At 41.8% G+C, this 25,003-nt stretch overlaps 1 protein-coding gene across 3 annotated transcripts in view; it reads right to left on the reverse strand.

The window, feature by feature from the left end:
* The window catches only part of CDK6 (cyclin dependent kinase 6), a 246,300-nt gene that overhangs the window by 47,937 nt on the left and 173,360 nt on the right, over nucleotides 1-25,003 (reverse strand). The gene's annotated exons all lie outside the window — the stretch shown is intronic.

A 25,003-nucleotide genomic window follows, 5' to 3' on the forward strand; every position in this document is an offset into this window, starting at 1 on the left:
GCAATTCGATACTCTGGGACCCTCTCCTCCCTGGCTTCCAGAAGTCTATTTTTAACTCCATTATACTACTTCCTCTATGACGAATAATTAACCCTAAGGACTAATCCAGTCTCATAAAACAAAGGCTTGTGAAATCTGCTCCTGAGGCAGGTTAAGCGCAGAAGTACCCATCAAGTGATGTGTGCAGCCTGAGAAGGCCAAAATTCCTTTCCCAAGGCCTGCCCCACCGCCTCCACCCCCCCCCCCCCACCCAAAGAGGGAGGAAAGCCTACACTCCAACGACTGGAGCAGCCATTTTGTTCCACACACGTCCAGGGCCTTCAAGGTTTCTTCCGTCACACAGAAATGACATGGAGTGGCATGCGGTCCCACTCTCTTTGTCTGCGGAACTCCACACCAACGGACTGAAGCTGTCAGCACCCGTGGTTGCCAATGTTGGCCCCCAGACTGCGAGGCCACAGAGTCTGATACGTGGCCTGGCGCTGCGCCGGGGCAGGGCTGCGTCTCCAAAGGGGCCGGCAGCCAGGCAGAGCCCTTTCTGCCACGGCCTGGCCCCCTGTCTGCGGGGGAAGACAAATCCGATTTTACGAGGTCTGGCACAGAAGGCAAACTGTCTGCCTCCGTTTCCAAAAGCACTTGAGTGGCAGAAGCGAAGGAGGAGAAGAGCACAGACCCCAGGTGCCAATATCAGAGTGGATCTTTCTGGAGATGAACCTTCTGGTTAATTTGGTTTGGACTCCAAAGTGTTTTCAACTCCGCTCTCTTTCACCTGAAACTGTCCTTCTTTAAGAAAGTTCTCTCAGTGAAGTCACTCAAAGCCAGAGAAATGGCATCACAGGGCTTTGACCTTTCCTGCTTTTTAAAGGCCATCAAAACCATCATTCCCCTCACAGACCCATTCCGGAAGAAAGAGGAGGCTTATCTAGTTTTTAAGGTATTGTGTTACCAGCATTTCAATGGTACAAGGAAGATAAGTAAATGCTTGCAAAATAAGGTCTGGCCCAAGCCTCACCTGACAGGCAGTTTCCATCTCCGCTGTGTGCACTTGATAATAAGATTTCAAACTCCAGAAGCAGGCTTCTGTGACACGGGGAGGGTTTCTGATTACTTTGCAGGGAAGCCACTGTCACAAACAGGATTTCCTAAAGAGGTCTTAGGGCAAGGAAGCTTCATTCTAACTTCGGCTCTGCCATCTGGGCAGCCCTGCTGCTTCTCCCCTACTGTAAACAGGCAGTTGGAGGGGCCCGGGAACAGGGGAACACTCTTTCCTATTGTTCTTCATGCCTCTCACTTCCCTTTCATCTCTGGTAATAGCTGGAATTTATGAGGACGCTGGATGACCTTCCAAGTCTTTCCTTTAGAGTTTATTTACTTCGTGGATACTCCTTAGAAGGGCTCTCCATCTTTTGGCCTCTCTCGTCCCAGCTGTATTTGCCCAAAGGTGTGGCTTCGTCGCCGTGCACTGTTAAACGGACTGGAAAGAAGTCTTAAAGATGGTGTGTGCAGTTCTTACAGTCCCACAGTGATTGTGCATAATTACACTATTTCCCAGCTTACACCTGACGCACCGGCCAGGACGTGCTTTTCCCAGAACACACAGTTATTTCTCTGGCTTGTAACATGTTTCCTGTTAAAGATCCAATTGCTCAGCTCCAAAATCCAGCTCTGGACTAACTTAACGAAGCCTCTATTTTTCTAGCCCAGTTGAGAGCAGTGCTTAATTTTTCTAAGCTCTTGTAATATTTAAATGTCCCCACATTGGGTGGGAGGTTGGGTGAGCCTGGTGGTGGGTGTTGTGGAGGGCACATATTGCATGGAACACTGGGTGTGGTACATAAACAATGAATTCTGGTACACTGAAAAGAAATTAAAAAAAAAATGCCCACATAGCTCAGCACTTATGCATGCATGGAGTCATGTACTGCCTACTAATTATTACACGCTAACACGTCATGTCCACTTTTCCTATTTGCTCATGTAGGTTATAACCTCCTTAAGGTCCCTGCCACAGACCTTTGTATATGTTAATGAGAAGTGGTCTTTCACGACTTTGCGGTCTCCCATAGTGCCGAGAATAATCTTAACTACCTGCTAGGTTTTTCAAAGAAAAGCCATAGGAATCCCGGGTTTTGGGAAGTTTCATTTCCTTATGATGTACGTGGGTTGAATATATATATGTAAGTGTAAACATTAGACTTACCCAGAGGAAAGAATGCTAGAACCAGTAACTATTTAATATGCTTACATCATTTTGGTTAGTAAAATGATGTAACATTCCTAAATTTAAAATGAAGTGCTTTCTGAGAACACAAAATAAAATCCAAACTTCACTGAAGAAAAATTCTGAGATCGTGTGACCGGGAAGAAATACGGCAAAACTATTTTGAGGAAGGCAAGGACAGAATACTGCATTTGGTCTGCTTTAAGCCCAAACTACTCAGAATGACAGGCTCTGAGCTGTAGACTTCTCGTTCAGTGCATTCACGCATTCATTCCTTGTTTGCGCAGGGCCTGCCTTATGCCACGCTATTAGATGCTAGGTGTATGGCGGTGAGCACAACAGACGCCCCCCAGATTCATGAGTGATGGGATAAATAGGTTTCAAAGCAGAAGACACTATAATAAATAGGCCTTTGCTGGGTTAAGTGCTACAAAGGAAAAAAACCAAGGTGCTACTGCAGTGAAGATATCACAGGGTTCCGATTTTATTCTGCATGAGAGAAGGCCTGTTTGAGGAAATAACATTTAAGATGAGACTTGAAGGATGAAATGGAGCAGTGAGGAGGTGAACTGGGGAGTTGGCGGAGAAGGGTTCAGGTGAGGACTTCAGGAATCACAGCAAGCAATCTCTCCAAGGCACTGATGTAACTGGTGCATCTTCAGGGCAGAACCAAGACACACATGGATCCCAGGAAAAAGGAGCTAGGACATCCATGGGTGCCTTCAACAGATACTTACGGAACGCCGACTATGAGTGAGATACAGTTCTATGCTCTTGGGCTATCCACATAAACAAAACAAATGTCCCTACCCTGTGGAGTTTCACGTTCTGTGATGAGACATAAAAACATTAACTAGAGCATACATCTAAATACTGCAGGGCTGGCCACAGACCTTGGTAATATAATGAAAGCAGAGCAAAGAACCCTGATATAAGGGATGGAGGAGACAGCTGTTACAATTCTAGATCTTTTAAGTTAGCTTTGGTCCTGGACTATATTTTCAAGTGGGCAGTCTTGGAAGATAGAGATGGTGTGTCCTTCTGGAGTACGAGCAGGTCTGTTTACTCTTTAACAGAATGCATCCCGCTGGGGCAAAGATCAGAAGTGCCAAGTTCCCGAAGACTGGAGCTTGATTTGTGTAACACAACCCATTGTGTGTACAGGCATCCTTCAGCCCTCTTCTCATTTCCCTACGGGAGCTGGTGCACATGCTGGTCCTCTGGCTGCTGCTATTGCTGTGAGTATTAAACTGTCTTGTCTCTGACCCAGGAGTCTCGTGTCTTCTGCAAACATCCATGAAACTGGGGTGGGGTAATCTGTTAGCTTGCAAGGACAGTAAAATCTCAGATGCTTCACAGTTCTTGCGATCAGTCAACGGACAGACTGAAGAATGGGGACTTGTTAGTTTAAAAAGGCAAAACCCAAAAGGGGGGATAAGGCTCAAGTCTATAAAATCAATCAGAGGAAACTTGGTTCTGTTCACCAATTCTGAACATCAAATTAAGGGGTCAATCCCTAACATGTGGGAGAGGTTAAGTAGGGGACAAAAGAAAGGAATTTCTTTACACAGAGGAAACTGATTTTATAGATACCATCCCCAAAAATGGCACTGGCTGAAAATACAAACTGTTTTAAAAAGGCCTCACTCAACTTAGAAATGATAGACCTAGAACAGAATGCTCAATTCCGTATGTATGTGATGACTCAGTTTTGGTCAAGTGGTGAAGCATGTCCCTCTAGAACATGAATTCTCATTATCTGTCAGGGTAGGACTACTGGGAAAGATAATTAATCTGACCTAGCCAGGGCCACTTTTGATCTACAAAATAAGGATTAGAACTCTTCATTGCTTTATGCAAGTCTAATTTGGATATATATGCAGAGAGACATATCTGGAATGTTTAACTACGAAATCTCCTTTGGAACAAGATGCAATTCATAAAAATCTTCATTCATAAATCTGAAATAATCTTGGTAAAATATGCTCATATTTTAGAGCCGTTTTCTCCCAAATGGAGGTGCTAGAACACTTCTAGGAAATTTTAACAGGCATATATTGAAAAGAAAGTTCTGTGATAAAATATGTTTGAAGAGCCTTGCTTGCACTATATATCCTGGAAATTCTAATATCTAAATTAAGAGCTCTGAGGAGTCTTGAGTAAGGAAGCTTATGTTTACCCTGGAATTTATCCCATTATTTCAGTATTATCCTACCATTTCACAGCACGCCTTATATATCACATCTTATGAAACAGTATTCTTCGAAAGAGCAGGGAGAGAGATGTCCTTTAAAGTTGTTAAAAAATAAAGATTTTTAGGGTAAGTAATGTACTATAATGGCAAATTATCTATAAAATCTTACTAATTTGAACTGGAAAGTAACAGTGGACAAGGACAGAAAAGATTTCCTGGTTTGGAGAGCTAATACAGGATGGTAGGGTTATCTCTACTTGGGGGGGGGGATCCTGGGGATCTTTTGTTTCTTGGGTCCAGGAAGTCAGAAACCCCCAATTTCAGGAATATTTATATTTTTCAGCAAAGTGTAACAATCATAACGATAGCTAACATTTATTGCGGCCTATCAATATGCTACGTACTATTCTGAACACTTTACATTAAATTCTCACAATAAATTAGGAGAGAGGTTATCTTATTATCCATTTCCACAGAAAAGGAAACTGAGGCACAGGGAGGTTAAGTAACTGGCCCAAGGCTACACAGCTGGTAAGTAAAAGAACTGAGATTTCAACCCAGGCTGCCTGGCTCCAGAGGGTCAATCCATATGCTCTACTACATTTGGAATTACAGCACATATCTGCAAAATTCCATATTACAAGTGCAATTCATATCACACTTTAATTCATCGTAACTTCCAGTTGGGTCAAGGCCTTAGGTAAGTAGCCTAGAGAACTCTACATTTACTGTTTATTCCACCAGCTTTACTGTTGTTGTGTTGCTATTCTTTTATATGTTGGTGTGTTTGTTAATTTTCTATTGCTGCTTAATATTTCTAATTAATTAATTAGAAAATTAATTATGTTACTTAATGTTGATTAATATAATTAATTAATATTTCTATTGCCATAACTTCCATGGCTTAAAACAACAGCCACAATGCATCACTGAGTTCTGTAGATCAAATGTTTAGGGATGGCTTGGCTCAGCTGGTTGGTTCTGTTAGGAGTCTTACAAAGCTGAAACTGAGGTGTTGGCATTCAAAAGCTTCTGGGAGGACCTGGTTTCCTGTCTCATTCAGGGAATTGGCTGAATTCAGTTCCAAATAGTTGATGTACTGAGGTTCTTGCTTTTTTGCTGACTGTCTAGTGCAGATCACTCTTAGCTCCTGGAGACCTCACTCTGGTTCTTAATGTGGTCTCTACATTGCAGAGGCAGCAACACTGGGCTCAGTCCTTCTCATGACTTCCCCGTTTGCCCCATCTCTTACCTCTAGCCTGAGAAAGGGCTCCTGTGATTTGATGAGGCCCACCCAGATTATCCAGAATAATCTCCCTATTTTTAGGTTCATAACCTTAATTACATCTGCCAAATTCATAGGGATTAGGGTGTAGACATACACATATTTATGGACCACTGCAGGTACAACTTTTGGTGACTATTTCTGCACCAAGATTGCTAACAGTGGTGAATGATAATGCTACCCCTGATTCAAAAAACAAATGAAACAAAGGAAGAATTTCACAGCTTCATGCTGAATTCTAAGTTTTACTCTTTCCAGAAATCTTCAGGTCCCGGAAATGGGGTCAAGATCAACAGCCAGTTCAGGATGGGTGGAAGGTCTCTGACATAAACTGCATAATGAATTGCCCGAGATCAGTAGTTGTTCAAATGGCAGCAGGAAGAAATGATGGCCAGAAGCAAAGGATAACTTTCAGGGACTTAGAATATAGAGATTGCTGCAACTGTATATTCCTAGGATCACATCGCCACAAACTGATACAATAGTAAAAAACAAACGAACAACAACAACCAAAAGGATTAACATGGAAGGGCAGGAGGAAGAATCTGGACCAACCCTGGCATGCCAGACAGTGACCCTTTATTTGGATCCTATGGAGGCCCAGGGGATCTTGGAAGAGTGGCAAGGGCATTTAGGAAGCTGGAATACTCTGGGTAGTGGCTTCTGCACCAATGGGTATGGACATATGCCAATATTTTAGCAACAGGTATGCGATACAGTAATATTAACAACCCTAAGATATCCAACAATGTGACTCCCATTATATTCCTTGTAAGTTACACTGATACACTATTATTTTACTAAGCAATTCCACCAAAGCTGAACATTTTGATGGATTCCACTTTTTGTATTAATGTAGATAATCTTTAAACAGAAAAAGTCAGTGTTTAGGAAGAATGAGAAGATGCCAGAAATTATGATATCAGAAGGAACAAATCACCCACCTGAAAATTTAACCCAGTCTGCCTTTTGTATCATTTCAGCAATTCCCTTAAGTGTCAGTTCAGCTCTCTGTGTCTCCCTCGAGGGGACTGTAATTTGGCTATACCATTTTACGTCTTTATAATTGTTCCTTATCCCATTCATCTCCGTTTCTATTTCATCTTTAGTTTTTCACTTTGACCTACTCTTCTCTTATTTTTTAAAGGTCTTTAGAGACCATTTCTTTCTAGTTATAGATGGGCTAAAACGAAACATAATTTTAGTCATATTTAATTAGACTTTTAAATCTGATGGTACACTCTGCCTGAAGCTTTTTCAGGGGAATTTCTGAAGTCCAATTACAGGGCTCGTCTCCTAATAAGGACTATTAATTCATAATGAAATTATTTGCTTTTAAGCTTCATCCAGATCCTGTTGTGAAAAATATACTAACCCAACCACATTCCTATAGGGTCATTAGTATGGCCAGTACAAACAGGTGAGGTCTGCTGAAGTCACAGTTCTCCTCAGAATGTCTGAAGGGTTGGGTGTTGGATCTAGACAGCTCCTCAGGGAATGCCACCAGTCCTTTCATACTGTGGCCTTCCATTTCTTGATGTGCTAATTTTGATATCTCTTTCAGTTAGCTCAAGTTTGCCCAAACTGTATTTAACAAACAAACAATTAACTGCATCCTTGCACACAGGAACTTTTCTGTTGCCTTCATCTGTTTAAGACAATTCACCTGAGTACAAAGGTCTTGAGCACAGACTCCCTACTGCCCCAAAGCTAAAGATGTTTCTTTATTATTTTGTGCCTTTTAGTTAAATAAAAGAGAAGTCTGAGGCCAGCCTGATTTCCCTACTTTTTTGTATAGCTTTCAAATAAATGTGTTTGTTCCTTGTAGACTTTTCTCTTTCTCGATGAAGTTCAACCATTTGCCAGATGTGTTCCTTGTGGCAGATTCCATGGATTGCCTCCCCAGTATCCATTTTTCCCTTTTACCTTGTAAGAGAACTTGATGTTCTTCAGACCACCATCTATGTGGTCAACAGAATTCATGTCTCTGGTCTCAGTCCCTGGTTCAAGTGTAGGCATATACCAGAAGCAGTCCTAAGGATGAATTTTGGCACCTGTCTTGGGAGCCCAGGTAAAGAAGAATGTGTTCTTTGTCTGAGTATCCTGGTGATGCAGATGTGACACTTGGAACCGCTGTAACCACTTTGCCATGAGGGAAGAGAGTCTTCTAAGATGCTAAGACATAGCCAAGGGAATCTTAGAGAAATGGAGCTGTAGTTTCTGGATTAAGCCAATCCTGAAGCTTGCTTATCTCTGGAATCACTGTTCATGTGAGCTAGCAAATTCCTTATTCTTTAGTTCATCCAAAATGAATTTTCTGCACTCACAGTCCTGAGCACCCCAACTACTAAGCTCTCTTTTTCAATGATTTCCCCAAATGTTGCGAGATCTTTTAATCCACATACTCAAATCTTGTTTCTCTTCAGGAATGTTTCTGTAATTATGTTTCTGATTACTGCATTTCAAGGTCATCAATTTCTTAAGCGTTTTCATTCTTTATCCTTCCTATTTGTCATTTTCTCACCATTGCAAACTTCTTATTCTTTTTCTTTTTTTATAAATTTTTTTTTTTTAAGATTTTATTTATTTATTTGAGAGAGAGACAGTGAGAAAGAACATGGGCGAGGAGAAGGTCAGAGGGAGAAGCAGACTCCCCATGGAGCTGGGAGCCTGATGCGGGACTCGATCCCGGGACTCCAGGATCACGACCTGAGCCGAAGGCAGTCGTCCAACCAACTGAGCCACCCAGGCGTCCCTTATTCTTTTTCTAAGCATTGTGTGAGAACGTCTCAATACTGTCCTTTTTTTTTTTTTTAGTATTGCTTTCTTTTTCTTTTCTTTTCTTTTTTTTTTAAAGATTCTATTTATTTATTTGACGAAGAGAGATCACAAGTAGATGGAGAGGCAGGCAGAGAGAGAGAGAGATAGAGGGAAGTAGGCTCCCTGCTGAGCAGAGAGCCCGATGCGGGACTCGATCCCAGGACCCTGAGATCATGACCTGAGCTGAAAGCAGCGGCTTAACCCACTGAGCCACCCAGGCGCCCTCAATACTGTCCTTTAAATCTGTGATTCTGTGTCCTGTAGTACTGTTACACAGTGATTGTGTCCTGTAGTACTGTCCTACTTTTTACTCCTTCTGACGCTTTTATTTTTTTTGAGAGCTCAAGTTGTGTGTGTGGGGGGGAGGGGCAGAGGCAGCAGGAGACTCCTAAGCAGACTTCACCCTCAATATGGAGCCCAACTTGGGCTTGAGATCATGCCCGTCCAGAAACCAAGAGTGCCATGATTAACTGACTGAGCCACTAGGACGCCCCTCCCTCCAACCAGATTTTAGTCACGCCCGTGTAGGGGGTTTCCTTACAACTGCACATAGCATCCACCTCCCTTCCCATCTCAGTTTACATTTCAGAATGCTCAGCACTTGTGGCCTTTGTTTCTGTTTTAGGAGCATGTCTTCTAGTGTTCTTTTGAGTTAGTCTACTAATTTTTAGAAATTTTCTTTTGATTTTACTAATCCTTTTCAGTTTTATATCTGTTTCTTGGGCTTCTGGATAATGTTACTTGCCTTGATCAGCAGTATTTTTTTTTTTTCGAAAGCTGCAAGGATTGTGTTCTTTTAGTTGGTGTTCTCATTGAGAGGGGCGATCAACCTGGACAAGTTGTAGTCAACAAAATGTAGATATTACTTTAAATTCATTTTATAAACACGGAAATACTCATTGAGTAGCTCTTAGATCAATTTTAACAGCTACCATGTTTCATCTTATACTGCTCTCACGGGTCTACCTCCTGAATGTCCCATTCTTTTTAGCTCCCTTGCTTCCTTTTTGCACCTGTTTTTCTGGGATATATACTCATATGAAACAGATATAATGCTGATAGGAGAAGGGAGGCAAGACACTGTGGAGATCTCAACAGGAACAGTGCTTGGGAACAGACTGATCATGTTTTTGAACTGGAGTCAACTTTGTCTTTCTGAAACAAGGAAAGGAGGGAGGGGGGATAAAGATCTATTTTTAAGTGACCATGAACAACACTGAGTCACCAAATGGGTTTTAGATCTAGTTCTGGCTAAATGAGAATTTTTCCAAATAATTTTGATAATTATTTCATGGCCAGTCTGAATTCTGGTGTTGGAGGGTTTGTCTTTTTAGTAGGAACTGAGAAAGGGGCAGCAAGTATCATTTTAAACCAAAAGCACTGGACATGTTTAATGACTTCTCACTGAGGGCTTAGAGACGCAATACAAGAAGCTGTTAGTACGCAATCTTTAAAAAGAGGTACCAGTTTAGAGAAAAAAAGTGCAAAATGTCCACATACTCAGTTCACTTCCATTTTTAATCAGGACCATATACTGCTAAACTGAGTGCCTTTCAAATTCACTTTACTTCATGCTGATACCTGTAGAATTCAATATATATCTGACCAGAAAACACACAACTGGCTTTCAAGTTATTTCCAAGTATCAAAATATTACTATGTCGTATGATTATTAAATGGTGGGGCAGCATAGCACAAACACATTTGGCAGGCTCCCGACGCCCGACCTCCAAGGTTTTGGATCTTCTCCCAAGTCATGGATTGAGAACGTCCAGCGAACTCGAACTGTGCCAGCGACAGAAGAGCTAGTAGTATCCAATTCAGCTCATAGTAAAATCTTATTTCTGATGAAAACCTGCCATTCTGAATTGTCCTTTGCAATACTTGACTTAGCAAATAAATGTAGCCCATGTGTTTACAGCTATCTCTGTCCCACCGTTCTTTCACATATTAAGATTTTGTGACATGTCCTAAGAAAACAAGACCCAGAAATAATAAACCAGTTTCCTGCTTCTATAAAAGTACACTTCTATAAAAGTACACAGGCACATAGATGACATACATGTGTACACATAGGTACACCCCCCAAGCAGCTCTCAGGCCTATCCCGGAATAGATTCTAATCTTGAAAATTTAACTTAGCTAGCAAACTGGAACAATAAACCAGAAACTAAGTACTACCATATATTATCAGGGAGGCCGTGTTAAATGCCCTCTGTCTCCCATGGTTAAACTGGGGAGAAGGGAAGCCGGAGTGACTCAGGGAGAGTGGAAGGAAGAAAGAGAGAGAGGGGCAGAAGAGGAGAGGAGTCTGAAGGGAGACAAGAGGTGAAGGGTGAAAGGAGAGAAAGAAGAAAAACTAGGACACTTCTTAAATTTTTATAAAGAAAAATGTCCAGTGCTTCTCAGCAAGGCCAAATGCTGGGTCTTATCAGACAACGAGCTCCTCTAGTCACCAGGAGAAGGCCAGATGGGAGGCAGAAGCCCAGTGTGAAACAATGGAGCATGGGTATCAGACAGACCAGACCACCCCACAGCACTGGGCCACATGGAGTTACTGACAGATTGTCACTACACCCTATCTTTTTAGGACTAAGACAAAATGAAATCATTTGTCACATCTTATATTTGTTGTAATGTGGTGCCTTAATACTGTTCTGTGGAAAACTATCCAGAACAGTAATAAAATCTCCTGAATTTATATTTATCTCAAATATCTTATCTTCTTCATAATGGTGTTTATTGTCCTGTCTGGTAAATTTGCATGAACATTATAAAGCAATGAATGTAAACATTATACTTCAAAGAAATTACCAAGGCCAGACGCAACTCAGACCAGAGGTCCAAACTCCAGCTAAAGTAATTCTGCACAGGCCCAGTACTTTCCATCTTGCAGGGCTGGGAGGTACCTCCTGCTCATGGGAGCCAGGGGACAACGAAGACAAGTTTGCCATGGACTGATCAGATTAGACTGGTATGCATTGTCTCTCACTGTAAAAAATAGCTATTTTCTCTGCTGATGTTTTATAATAAAAAGGGGATGGCGTCTTGTCTCAAACCAAGTATTTTCATCCAAAGCAATGGTTCAAAGATGTGACCTGGAAGACCTGAGCCTTTATGACCAAGGTAAGACACACACTGTGAGAGTTAATGCAAGTGCTTCCGAAACAGACCCAATGAGTAGACCCAGAAGGCAAAATCTGAAGCAAAGATGCCTGAGGTCTGGAGAAGAAGACTAAGAAGGGCGGGCAAGATGAAGACAGGGCTATGTTCCAAGTCCTGCCTGGAAGGAAAATCACAGCTCAGGACACATTATTCTCTAAGCCCAGGTACTCTGGAGCTCTGCAGAATAACCTTCATGCTCTCTGTGCAATGGAAAAAAAAAAAAGAGTCTGAAAAACTGCTTGGGGCTTGAATTTTAAGATAATTTTTTTTTTTAACTGACAAAAGGAGGTTGATTCCTTCCCTATCGCTACACAACTGATAAAAAGGAAACCCACAGTGAATTTTACAGTTGAAGGAGGTCTCTTATGCTTCAAGCCAAGCTTAACACAGCTTTTATAAAATTACCATATTCCCTTATATTTCCCTCTTGATATTATTTTTAAATACAGATGAAGGAGATAGCCAGAGCTTACATGAGTCCTTGCCTTTTTAAATTTTTCTTTCTTTCTTTTTTTTTTTTTTTAAAGATTTTATTGATTTATTTGAGAGAGAGAGACAAAGCGTACACAGAAGCACGGGGGTGGTGGGGGTGGTGGTGAGGGGCAGAGGGAGAGGGAGGTGCAGACTCCTCACTGAGCAGGGAGCATGATGGAGGGCTTGAGCCCAGGACCCTGGGATCCTGACCTGAGCTGAAGGCAGACGCTTAACTGACTGAGCCATCTAGGTGCCCCTGTCCTGTTTTACTCTTGACAATGCTTCTTAATCTTTGAGAACCTCCATCCTATCTCTCGCTTTAAGCTTAAAACAGAGTTTAATGGAGGCTCTCTGGAGGGCAGTTTGGTTTAGCTGGCAGAATTTTAAATATGCATGTTATCTGACCCTGTAATTTTGCTTCTGGAATTCACCATACAGAAATACTTAGACAAATGCTCCACAAAACAAGCACAAGGATTTTAATGCAGAATTGTTTGCAATAAGACCAAAACCAAATAGCCCCTAAATGTCCATCAATGGGAAATTATGAAATAAATGAACTGACAATTATTCAGCAGTTTAACCATGAGTTAGATCTCTATGAACTGATATAATACATTATAATAAAATAAAGCAAATAAGGCAAGGTACAGAGTATGGTATATAGAGTAAGCCCACTTCTGTGAGATAAATTTATAGGTGTGCATGTGTATGTATATGTGTATGTATATATTTATTTATAAACACAAACACACACTTTTGAATTTGCAATCAACTGGAAATCTGGAAGATCTGGAAGTAGAGCCAGAGGGTTCTCTTTGGGAAGTGGATTTTGGATGAGAGTACAGAAAAGATAATATTCCCTTTTATACTTCTGCGCCATTTGGCATTTTTTTCGCAACCAGACTCTTCTACCTTGTGGCTAAAAGTTTTTCTTTAAAAAAAAAAAAAAAAAAAAAAAAAGCTAATTGGTGTCTAAATCTCATTTGTTCCTGCCCTTAGCAATCCTCAATTCCACAAGTGGCATGTGGAGAGATCACAGAGCGGTCGAGGCTCCAGGGGCAAGCAATTTTAGAGGAGGACGCGGTGGGGAGGATATGGGGGTCTGACAAACCCTCTTGAAGGTTGGTGTTCAAGTGTCACCAATTCGGGGACAAAGGCCAAGCAGCTGTTCTACCAACTCTCTCAGTTCTACATACAGGGACCCCAACTGTTACAGCCTCTGCCAAACTAGAAAAGATGTAGGAGAGAGAATGAGGAACCTCACTGAGGTCCTGCGAGCCTCGGATAGAAGGACACTGACTCACTTTTCCTCCCCTTTCCAATAAACAGCAGTCTGTTTTTTCTTTCTTTTCCTTCTGTTTGATGGTTTAGACCTGTGCAGTCTAGTCGGTCCACGAGGCTACTGAGCATTTGAATTTGGCGAGTCTGAACTGACATGGGCTGTTAAGTGCAAACACACAGGGGCTCTGAAGACTGATTATGAAGAATGTAAAATATCTCATTCACATTTTTAAATATTCATTACATGTTGAAGTAATATTTTGGATATATTGTATTAAATAAAATATATGATTAAATCTAATTTTACCTGTTTCTTGTCACCTTTTTAAAGGGGGCTACTAGAAAATTCTAAGTTACACTGTGGCTCATGTTATGTTTCTTTCTTTTTGAAAGATTATTTATTTATTTAGAGAGAGAGAGAGAGAATAAAAGAGAGAGCATGAGACGAGAGATGTCAGTGGGAAAAGTAGACTCCCTGCCTACTGAGGAGTAGGCCCAGTAGGGAGTCTGATGTGGGACTTGATCCTGAGACTCCAGGATAATCACCTGAGCCAAAGGCAGTCGCTTAACCAACTGAGCCACTTGGGCGCCCTCATGTTATATTTCTATTGGACAGAGCTGCTTTAGACCTTCTTGGATGGAATATCTATATATTTAAATGTTTATAAAAGGGAACAGCAGGGTGGAGAGGCAGGCATGAACAAACACACACCCACATACACCCTGACTGTTATAATGCTACTCTCTATGATCTTGATGCCTCTCTAATTTTTAGTGTTGCTTACTACAAATTCAGTTCAGGGTACCTGTTACAGGTCTGAGTTGTGTTATAGCTGGTACATAGGTACCTATTATATATACCTGTTATAGCTCTGAGTTCACGGTCTGCCAAGGAGCATATGTGGAATCCTGGGACAAGTCGCTTGGGGAGATTTAAACTGAATAATGCATGTCAAGTGTTCAGGACCATATACAAGGATATGTAATAACCCTTTGTCTGTTGACAAGCATTAGTTATATTAGACGTGGGGGAGAGTTCCAGAAATCACCAAATCATGCCTCTACCAAAAGCAAACAATACCAGAGTTAGAATGAATCTTGGACAGTATCCACTGGTGTGTGTTAAAACTCTTACAAATCTCAGCAGCCCGATATATAAAAAAGAGGAAATCAAGTTGCTTAGAATGAAGCTCAGCATGGGAGCAAGAAAGGATGGTAACTTCTGAAGTCTCTGGGTGTGGGAGGTCTGAAGGCCACGGATGTGCTATCTTAACCTGGCCTCTCCCTTTTCTGGATAAAGACATGAAGCTCCAGGTTGATGACTTGCCTTCAGTCACAGAGCTGGCAAGGAGATAGGGCTGAAGCAGAGCAAAGCAGCGGACTGCTAAGAAAGAACACTGTGCTGCATCACATGGTTCCTGCCCCCAGTGTGGGCAACCTGCACGCACAGGAAGTGGCCGAGGAAAGCACCACAAGACAAGGGCAGCCGGAATGCTGAGGGGCTATGGAGGTGTGGGGGAGGGTGGCAGGTCTCTGAGGAACCAGTATCAAGGTGCAGCTCTAGAAAAAGAGGGCAGGTGGGCCTCCAGGTCAAGAGAAGCTTGTGGGTTCTATGGGAGAAAACCCCGAGGCCAATTTTGGGGTCCAAAGGTAGGTCATTTTCATGAACATACAGTTACATCTTGGAGTAGAATATATGCTGAGGCCAGAAGAGAGATGGGGCTTCTTTAAAAGGTTCTGAGAGTCAAGGATCCTACACCAGCTTTCACAAGTTTTTGCAAAGGGTTGATGATAGGAAGATGAACTTATGCTAAATCCATGAACAGGCAGGAGGCAGGAAAGCAGGCTGCCGTGTTACCGCTGTAGGCTGACTGTTAAGGACCAAACTGAGGCGACAGAAGTCCAGGTCTGAGGGATCCTGTGGAGACAGGGTCTACAGGACTTGGATGTATGAGAAGGATGAGGAGGATCCCAAATGACTTTAGGGACCTAGCTGGGTAACTGGGGGTATGTGGGTTCCATTTACGGGGGAAAAGATGGTGAGAGGAATTGCTGGTTTGGGGGTCTGATGAAGGTGGGGTGTCTGTGAGATGGTTGGTGGAGTGTCATTCTCTCAGAGAACTGAAATGGGGCTCTGGAGCCCATCTGCATCTGATCTAGACAGAAAGTCTTTGGGAACATCTAGGTTTGGGAGAGAAGGAAGAAGAGCGGTAACAGAGATAAAGGCAGTGTGCTCTTCACCGACAGCAAGGGCAGGGAGGGTGCAATGGAACCGGTGGTCACGAGATTCAGATACCGAAGACACTGAGCAAGAGGAGAATGGAGAAATGGTCCTTATCTGCTCAGAAGGCAGCAGATGGATGCCAGGAGGATGGCGCGGTCAAATATGCCTGTGTTCAGAGCCTCTTCTCATCACTCATTAGCTGTGGTACTCTGTACTACTTAACCTTTTCAGACCTCAGTTTTCTTACCTGTAAAATGGGGGACAACAGTATCCCTTAAGGTTATTCTGAGATTTAAGTGGAATTATATATATACCCATATATATATATAATTTTAAAATTTTACTTATTTACTTAACAGAGAGAGACACAGCAAGAGAGAGGGAACAGAAGCAGAGGGAGTGGGAGAGAGAGAAGCAGGCTTCCTGCTGAGCAGAGAGCCCTACGTGGGGCTCAATCCCAGGACTCCCAAGATCATGACCTGAGCTGAAGGCAGAGACTTAAGAACTGAGACACCCAGGTGCCCCAAAATTATGTATCTTAAGGCACTCAACATAGCTCATAGCAAGTGCCTGGTAAATATTATCGGTCATTTTTTCAGTTTAAGGAATGGCACATGGTGAAGAAGTGGAGGCTGTGTGTAGAGACCCTGTTGTTTTTAGAAGTTTGGTCATGAAGGGAAGGAGAAAGACTGAGGACATAAAAGGGGGAGTGAAGTCTTTTCTAGGCTGGAGTCATGAAAGCCAGTGGACAGGGAGATTCTGAAATGGCAAATCAGAAGGCGGTAACACATGGTGGGGGAGTCCAGAAGCAGGTGCATCAAGAACACAAGTCAGAGGACTTGTCTTGTAAGGGGGAGAATGCAGCCTTCTTCGAAAAGGGAGAGAAAGGGGAGAGAAAGAGGGTCCCTGGTTGTTTCGGTCTGTCAAGCATCCAGCTCTTGATTTCTGCTCAAGTCATCATCTCAGGGTCTTGTGCCCGGATTCTCTCTCTTGCCCTCCCTTCCCTCCCTCACTTGTACTCTCTATCTCTCTCTAAAATAAATAAATCTTAAAAAAAAAAAAAAGAAAAGAAAAGAAAAGTGGAGAGAAGAAAGAGAGAGGGTGAGATAAAGAGAGATTTCTGAGCCGAACGAAGGCACAGTGGAACTCACTTTGGATAGCTTCACTCAACTCAATCAAGTGGAGATGTGGCTGAATGTTGGGTTGGGAGACTGGGAACAGATGGGGCTCAAGGACTGTGGGGGATAGAAGGGGAAGGAACTATGCATGGGACCAGGTCTGAGACCAAGAGAGAGAGGACCCAGAGGAGAGGACAGGAACCCAGATGGCAAGTGTTGAAAAGCTTGTGGGCTCCTGTTGCCCTTACTTCTGCCTATGAGTGGAGCTTTATTTTTAATGGTGAAACACTTGTGAAACGATGAGCCCTAAGGTGCAGTGAGTGCCCCTGAGGAGAGAGCAGAGGACACAAGTCCATCAGAAGGTCCCGAGTGCTTCAGCACAGGCTAGGGGATAGGGAGACGGTAAGCTGAACGATGCAGCGAAGCCAGTCAGGACCCCCAATCTGCTATTTCCTCCTCCGTACAAAGCACTTCCATCAACAACAGCTCTTCTTACTCTAGAGTAGTTTTTTTTTTTTTTTTTTAAAGATTTTATTTATTTATTTGACAGAGAGAGAGATCACAAGTAGACAGAGAGGCAGGCAGAGAGAGATGGGGAAGCGGGCTCCCTGCTGAGCAGAGAGCCCGATGTGGGGCTTGATCCCAGGACCCTGAGATCATGACCTGAGCTGAAGGCAGAGGCTTAACCCACTGAGCCACCCAGGCACCCACTCTGGAGTAGTTTAAGAAAGTGGCTATGCTTACACAAAATCTCTATGTTTCAAAAAACAAAACAACAAAACCAAACCAAACCAAGATCACTAGTTCTCTATGTGACAGGTGAGGTAATGAAGACAGGAGAGACAGAAGGGGGAGAGGATGGCAAAAAGGAGCCAGGAGGCTTTGGCAGAACAGTGCCCTCAGCACCAGGTGGCCAAGAAAACCCCAGTTCTCTTCTCAGGGGAATAGAACATTGACAGAAAAGGGCCTGAAGGAGACTGCGAGGAAAAGTTCAGTGAAGCGGGGCAACCTGTGGCTCAGAACAGGGATTCCAAAGGACAGAGTGGAAAGGACTAACAGAAGTTGGGGGAGCCAGCGAGGGGGAAGGAGGTTGCTCAGAATAGGGATAAGACCATGGGGAGAAGTCACAGACCAGTAACTGTCAGTAATAGGGAAGAGATGACTTAGGTAGCTGGAGGGAAGAACATGATGGCAGAACTGGCAGGAAGGGTCCTATTAAGATAAAATCTAGTTTGCAGAGAAGACCACAAAACAGGCAGCCCCAGGGTACTAGACTGGAGTGGCCCTGGGCTGGGATGCTGGAGTCCCGCAGAGCTGCCCTGACAGGCAAGGGCCACGCCTGACGCCGGCTTCTCAGTACACATCACAAAAACAAATGCATTTTTCAAATTCGTGTTAAAGTAAGATATGTATTAAGAATAAGAGAGGGGCGCCTGGGTGGCTCAGTGGGTTAAAGCCTCTGCCTTAGGCTCAGGTGATGATCCCAGGGTCCTGGGATTGAGCACCACATCGGCTCTCAGCTCAGCGGTGAGCCTGCTTCCCCGTCTCTGTGCCTACTTGTGATCTCTCTCTCTCTATCATAAATAAATAAATTCTTTAAAAAAAAAAAAAGAATAAGAGAAATAATGGGAACTGGGTGGCTCAGTTAGTTAAGCATATGCCTTCTGTTGGGGTCAGGATCTCAGGGTCCTAGGGATCAACTCCCACATGGGGCTCCTTGCTTGGTGGGGAGCCTGCTTCTTCCTCTACCTGTGGCTCCCCTTGCTTCTCTCTCTCTCTCTGACAAATAAATAAATAAATAAAATCTTTTAAAATATTAAAAAAAAGAAAGGATAAGAGAAATCAACATCGATTACCTTAAAAAGCACTCATTCATTCTCAGAACTACCCTCATGCATTATTCAACCAAGATCAGTTCTTTTCCTAAGTACCATCTTGGGTATTTCCTTACACAAGAAAATGCTTCTTTAAAGCTATTCCTATTTGGTTGGTTCTTTTTTTTTTTTTTTTTTAAGATTTTATTTATTTTTTTGACAGAGATCAGAAGTAGTCAGGGAGGCAGACAGAAAGAGAGAGAGGAGGAAGCAGGCTCCCTGCGAAGCAGAGAGCCTGATGCAGGGCTTGATCCCAGGACCCTGAGATCATGACCTGAGCTGAAGGCAGAGGCTTTAACCCACTGAGCCACCCAGGAGCCCCAGGTTGGTTCTTTAAAGGGAAAAAAAAAAAAAAAAAGCCTGGGAAAGCATCCAAGAAGAGGTAAGAAATCTCAAGGCCCAGCGAAGTGCCCTGGTTTCCATACACGTGTTCTGACCTAACCTGTGGTGACGGGTTTCCACGCACAGGCTAGGGCTTGGGTGCCTTGGTGTTCAGGTCACTCTGTTAAAGTCCTCATTTTACTGATGTCATTTTAGAGAGCACTCAAAGAAGGGGAAACACCAACAGAATAACCAACGGGAAAATTGGCAAGACACCCAGTGACATTTTAAAGACATTTGTTCACAGACCATTTGGCCACAAAGGATGGTTTCACTGTCAGTTTCTCAGCTACTGGGTGTTTAATTCATAGAAATCAATGACGACAAGCTGAGAGAGGCCACCATACATGGGATAATATAACCATGAAGCCTTGTTTGTTTCCGTCCAACAGTGACCGTATTTATTATATTGTTCCTGGTGGCATTTGGCATTTCTTAGCTAGGGATCAGTAGAGCAGGCAACTCAGAACTTCTAAGAATTACTATCTGCTTACCACAATCTCCATATTCAAAGAACTAGTTTGAGAATTAGTTTTTTTTTTTTTCCAAAGAATTAGCATGTTTTAATTTTTAAACGTGCATTTTCTTTTTATGAGTTTGCTATAACCTGGAAAACCCCATCATTTTCAAGCCACTAACAAGAAGTCCGAGCAGGAGCACAAGATAACCTGGATAGCTAACAACTGTGAACTTAATTTGCTATGAAGTTAAAACCAATCTATCCTACCCATCCCTCCATCACTCTCTCCTATCCCACTGCATGTCATCCTTAACCTGACTAGTGTTTTTTGGTATTAAAATGTAACTCAATGTGGAGTTCAGATGGACCACCTACAAGCAAAGAGCTAATGGACGAAGATAAAAGACTTCGACTCTTACTCATTTCATAGCTGCTGCACTAAGTCATTGGTGGCAATCACTAAACCCAGATCATAGAGACAGAGAGTATTCAAACCCCCTGGCAACCCTTAATATCACAGAGCATCAGTCAACCTTTCTAATAGGAAATCAAAACTATTAAGCATATGGTTTGCTTCTTGACCTTTCTAAAATGTCACGGCTGCCACACTGCAATAACACAGAAAACACTGCAGATAAAAATATGACCTAGCAGGTAAAACAGCAGCAAGAGCAGAAACATGACAGAGGGGGGAAAAATGTCAAAGCATACAGAGTCAGGCAAACCTGAGTTCAAATTTGGCTCTGGTATTTAAGAGCCGTGTGCCCATGGTCAAGTTATCTATTCTCCTTGCTGAAGACTTTTGTTCATCATCTGGAAACTCTGAAGGATAGTCCTCAGAACGTGGGTTTACTGAGGTAACACACGTGAAGGGCTTGGCCCTGAGTCTGTCATATGGCAGACAAGTGTTACCTCCCTTTGTTTCTTATTTTTCTCCCCAGGTTATGGAGAATGGTGAGCCTTAACTAATGCAGAAATGATCATTCCTTAACGATTTTACATAAACAACTAGGATGTGACCTCTAAGGAAGGTTAATACTGACTTCTGGCCTTCCACTGAAAAGCCTCTTTCCCTCTCCGGAAACAGTATTCTCCTTATACCTATTCACAGAACCCTTTGCTTCTTCACAGGACTTATCCTGGCTGAGGTTAATCAACTAAATTGTGCATGTAATGCCTCTCTTCCCCACTAGGATTTAATTTTTCTCTCTAAAATGGGTCTTGCATATAGTGGCCACGCAGTAAGTTATTTGTAGACTAAATGAAACACCTGTTACAAGGTTTCCAGCATGTGACATTTACCACTGGTAGTATGTGAGAAAGATGATTTTAGAGCTTGAACATGGACTAAGTTTCTCAAGAATTTTAATGGTTATATATTTATTTGTGTGTGTACTAGACAAATAACTGGCTCATCAAATCTGTGATTTTATATATTTTTGCTTTGGATGAGACTAAAAAATATTAAACTGTCTAGAAAATATAAAAAGGAACCAAATGGGGCTGAAGAATACAATAACCAAAATGAAAAATACATCAGAGGGAATCAACAGCAGATTTGAGGGTACAGAAGAATCAATCAGTGATAATGTCAAGGTAAGTGGAAATTACCCAACTGGAATAGCAAAAAGAAAAAGGAGTGAAAAAAATCAAGATAGTTTAAGGGACCTCTGGGGCACCATTAAGTATACTAACATTCATATTATGGGGCTCCTAAAAAGAGAAAAGAGACAGAAAAGGACAAAAAACCTATTTGAAAAAAATAATGGCTAAAAACTTCCCTAACCTGATGAAGGAAAAGACATCCAACTCCAGGAAGCACACAGAGAGCCCCAAATAAAAGGAACTCAAAGAGATCCACACCAAGACACATTATATTCAATGTGTCAACAGTTAAAGAGAGAATCTTAAAAGCAACAAGAGAGAAACAACTTATGGGAACCCCCATAAGACCATGAGCTGATTTTTCAGCAGAAACTTTATAGGCCAGAAGAGAGTGGCAGAATACATTGAGAGTGCTAAAAGGGAAATATTTACAACCAAGACTATTCTACCCAGCAAGATTATTATTCAGTATAGAAGGAGAGATAAAGAGTTTCGCAGGGGCGCCTGGGTGGCTCAGTGGGTTAAGCCGCTACCTTCAGCTCAGGTCATGATCCCAGGGTCCTGGGATCGAGTCCCGCATCAGGCTCTCTGCTGAGCAGGGAGCCTGCTTCCTACTCTTTCTCTCTGCCTGCCTCTCTGCCTACATGTAATCTCTCTCTGTCAAATAAATAAATAAAATTTTTTAAAAGAGTTTTGCAGATAAGCAAAAACTAAAAGAGTTTATCAACACTAAACTGGCCTTACAAGCAATGTTAAAGAGATTTCTTTAAGCGGAAAACAAAATGGCTAAGTAGTAAAATCATCTAGAGTTATAAATAATCAGGCAAGGAATACAAAAAATAATACATAGAATATAATGTTAAAAACATAAAACATGGATGGGAGGGATTAAAAATGTAGTGCTTTTAGAATGTGCTTGAACTTCAGCAACTGTCAACTTAAAATAGACTCCTATAATATATAGAACAGGATCTTGTATATGAACCTCATGGTAACCACAAACCAAATAGCTCTGATAGATACGCAAAACAAAGGAGAAAGAAATATAAACATAACATTAAGGAAAGTCACCAAGTCACAAGGGAAGAGAACAAAAGAAGGAACCAGAACTATAAAAACAACCAGAAAACAATCAACAAAATGGCAATAAGTACATATCTATTGACAATTTACTTTAAAAGTAAATGGACTAAATGCTCCAATCAAAAGACACAGAGTGGTTGAATGGATAAAAAAACCAAGACCTATCCATATATTGCCTACAAGAGACTCACTTCAGATCTAAAGACATGCACACACTGAAAATAAAGGGATGGAAAAAGATATTCCATGCAAGTGGAAATGAAAAGAAAGCTAAAGTAGCAATATTCACATCACACAAAACGGATTTTGAAATAAAACCTGTAGGGGCACTTGGGTAGCTCAGTCAGTTAAGTGTCTGCCTTCTTTGGCTCAGGTCATAATCTCTGATCCTGGGATGGAGCCCTGCATCAGGCTCCCTGTTCCATGGGAAGCCTGCTTTTCTCCTACCTCTGCCCCTCCCCCTCCTTCTGCCCATCCCAATAAATAAATTAAAAATAAATAAATATATAAATAAATAAAATCTTTTTTAAAAAAGCAAAGTTTAATAAGAGACAAAAAACATTATATATTCATAAAGGGATCAATCCAACAAGAAGATAAATATCTACGTACCCAACATGGGGCTCCTAAACATATAAAGCAAATATTAGCAAACATAAAGGGAGAAATTGACAGTAATATAGTAACAGCAGGGGACTTTAACACTCCACTTACACCAATGGATAGATCATTTATTTTTTTTATTTTTATTTTTTTTTAAAGATTTTATTTATTTATTTGACAGAGGGAGATCACAAGTAGACGGAGAGGCAGGCAGAGAGAGAGAGATAGAGGGAAGCAGGCTCCCTGCTGAGCAGAGAGCCCGATGCGGGACTTGATCCCAGGACCCTGAGATCATGACCTGAGCCGGAGGCAGCGGCTTAACCCACTGAGCCACCCAGGCACCCGGATAGATCATTTAGACAGAAATATCAGTAAGGAAACATTGGCCTAAATGACCCATTAGACCAGATGAACTTCACAGATATTTATAGGATATAACATTCCAAGGCAGCAGAGTATACCTTCTTTTCAAGTCCACATGGAACATTTTGCAGGATAGATCACACGTTAAGCCACAAACCAAGTCTTTATAAATTTAAGGATTAAAAGCATATACAAACATCTTTCAAACCCCAATGGTATGAAACTATAAATCAATCACAAGAGGAAAACTGGAAGAAACACAAACACATGGAGGCTAAACAAGCTACCTAACAACCCACAGGTCAATGAAAAAAATCGAAGAGGAAATCAAAATATGCCTTGAGAAATGAAAGGTAAACACAATAGTCCAAAATCTAAAAGACACAGCAAAAGCAGTTCTATGACAGAATTTTAGAGTGAGACAGGTCTACCACGAGAAGCAAGCATCCACCCTCATCCCTAAAAGAACAGAAAAAGAATAGTCTAAAGGTAGTGGAAGGAAAATAATAATAAAGGTGAGAGCAGAAATAAATGAAATACAGCCAAATCTAAGGTATCGTGGGTTTGTTTCTAGACCACTCTAATAGACTGAGTATCAATAAAGTGAATCAAATGAATATTTTTGGTTTCCTAGGGTATATAAAAATCATGTTTTTACATACGCTGTTGTCCATTAAGTGTGTAATAGCACTATGTCTTAAAAAAAAAACCCAATGTATATACCTTAATTAAAAATACTTTATTGCTAAAAAATGCTGGCCATCGTGAGTGTTTATTGAGTTATAATTACTGGTCATAGATCACCATAACAAACATAATAATGAACAAGTCTGAAATATTGCAAGAATTACCAAAGTGTGACAGACACACGAAGTCATAAACAAATGCTGTTGGAAAAATGTTGTGGACAGACTTGCCTGAGTCAGGATTTCCACAAAGCTTAATTTGTAAAAAAAAAAAATATGCAGTATCTGCAAAGCACAATAAAATGAGGTATGGCTGTTAGTAATATATAACAAATTTGAATGGTGACAATAGTAGCTAGATTTAACGTGGTGATTGATTTGTAATACACATGAATGTTCAATCACTAGATTGTACACCTGAAACTAACATATTATTGTATGTCAATTATACTTCAATTTAAAAAAGTAAATTGTTTAGGGTAAACAATTATGTAAGTATAGTTATTTTAAGAATATGACAAAAACCATGAAGGTATTAAGAAAGATGAGGGCGCCTGGGTGGCTCAGTGGGTTAAGCCACTGCCTTCGGCTCAGGTCATGATCTCAGGGTCCTGGGATCGAGTCCCGCATCGGGCTCTCTGCTCGGCAGGGAGCCTGCTTCCTCCTCTCTCTCTCTCTGCCTGCCTCTCTGCCTACTTGTGATCTCTCTCTGTCAAATAAATAAATAAAATCTTTAAAAAAAAAAAAAAAAAGAAAGATGACAACATGTGGGAAAACTGCCATTGTAACAGGTGGGAACCCAGAGTGGACACATGCCACGATTCTCTGATTTAGGGTTATAGCCTAAGGTAATGAGGGAGACTGCTTTCAGAATCTCTGGCTTGCAAATTCTCCGCTGGACAATATAATAGGCGTGTCAGCGCTGACTCAGGAGTCAAGCTAGAGTCAGGTCAAGCTGGCGGTTGGACCCCCAAAACTCATCTGGCACGAGTAAGAAGCAAGCACATTCAGATATCTTGGTGTAATTATAAGAAATACCAAACATGAAGAGAGCAGGAACAAGGGTCAGATCCCATGGCCAGATTCAAGGTCAAAACCAAACCAGCAGGAACTACCTAGGAGAGAGGGCACCTAGCCCAGGAACTATGTGTGGTAGGTCTGGA

The sequence above is a fragment of the Neovison vison genome, chromosome 4 (genome assembly GCF_020171115.1).
Source record: "Neovison vison isolate M4711 chromosome 4, ASM_NN_V1, whole genome shotgun sequence".
Lineage (NCBI taxonomy): Eukaryota > Metazoa > Chordata > Mammalia > Carnivora > Mustelidae > Neogale > Neogale vison.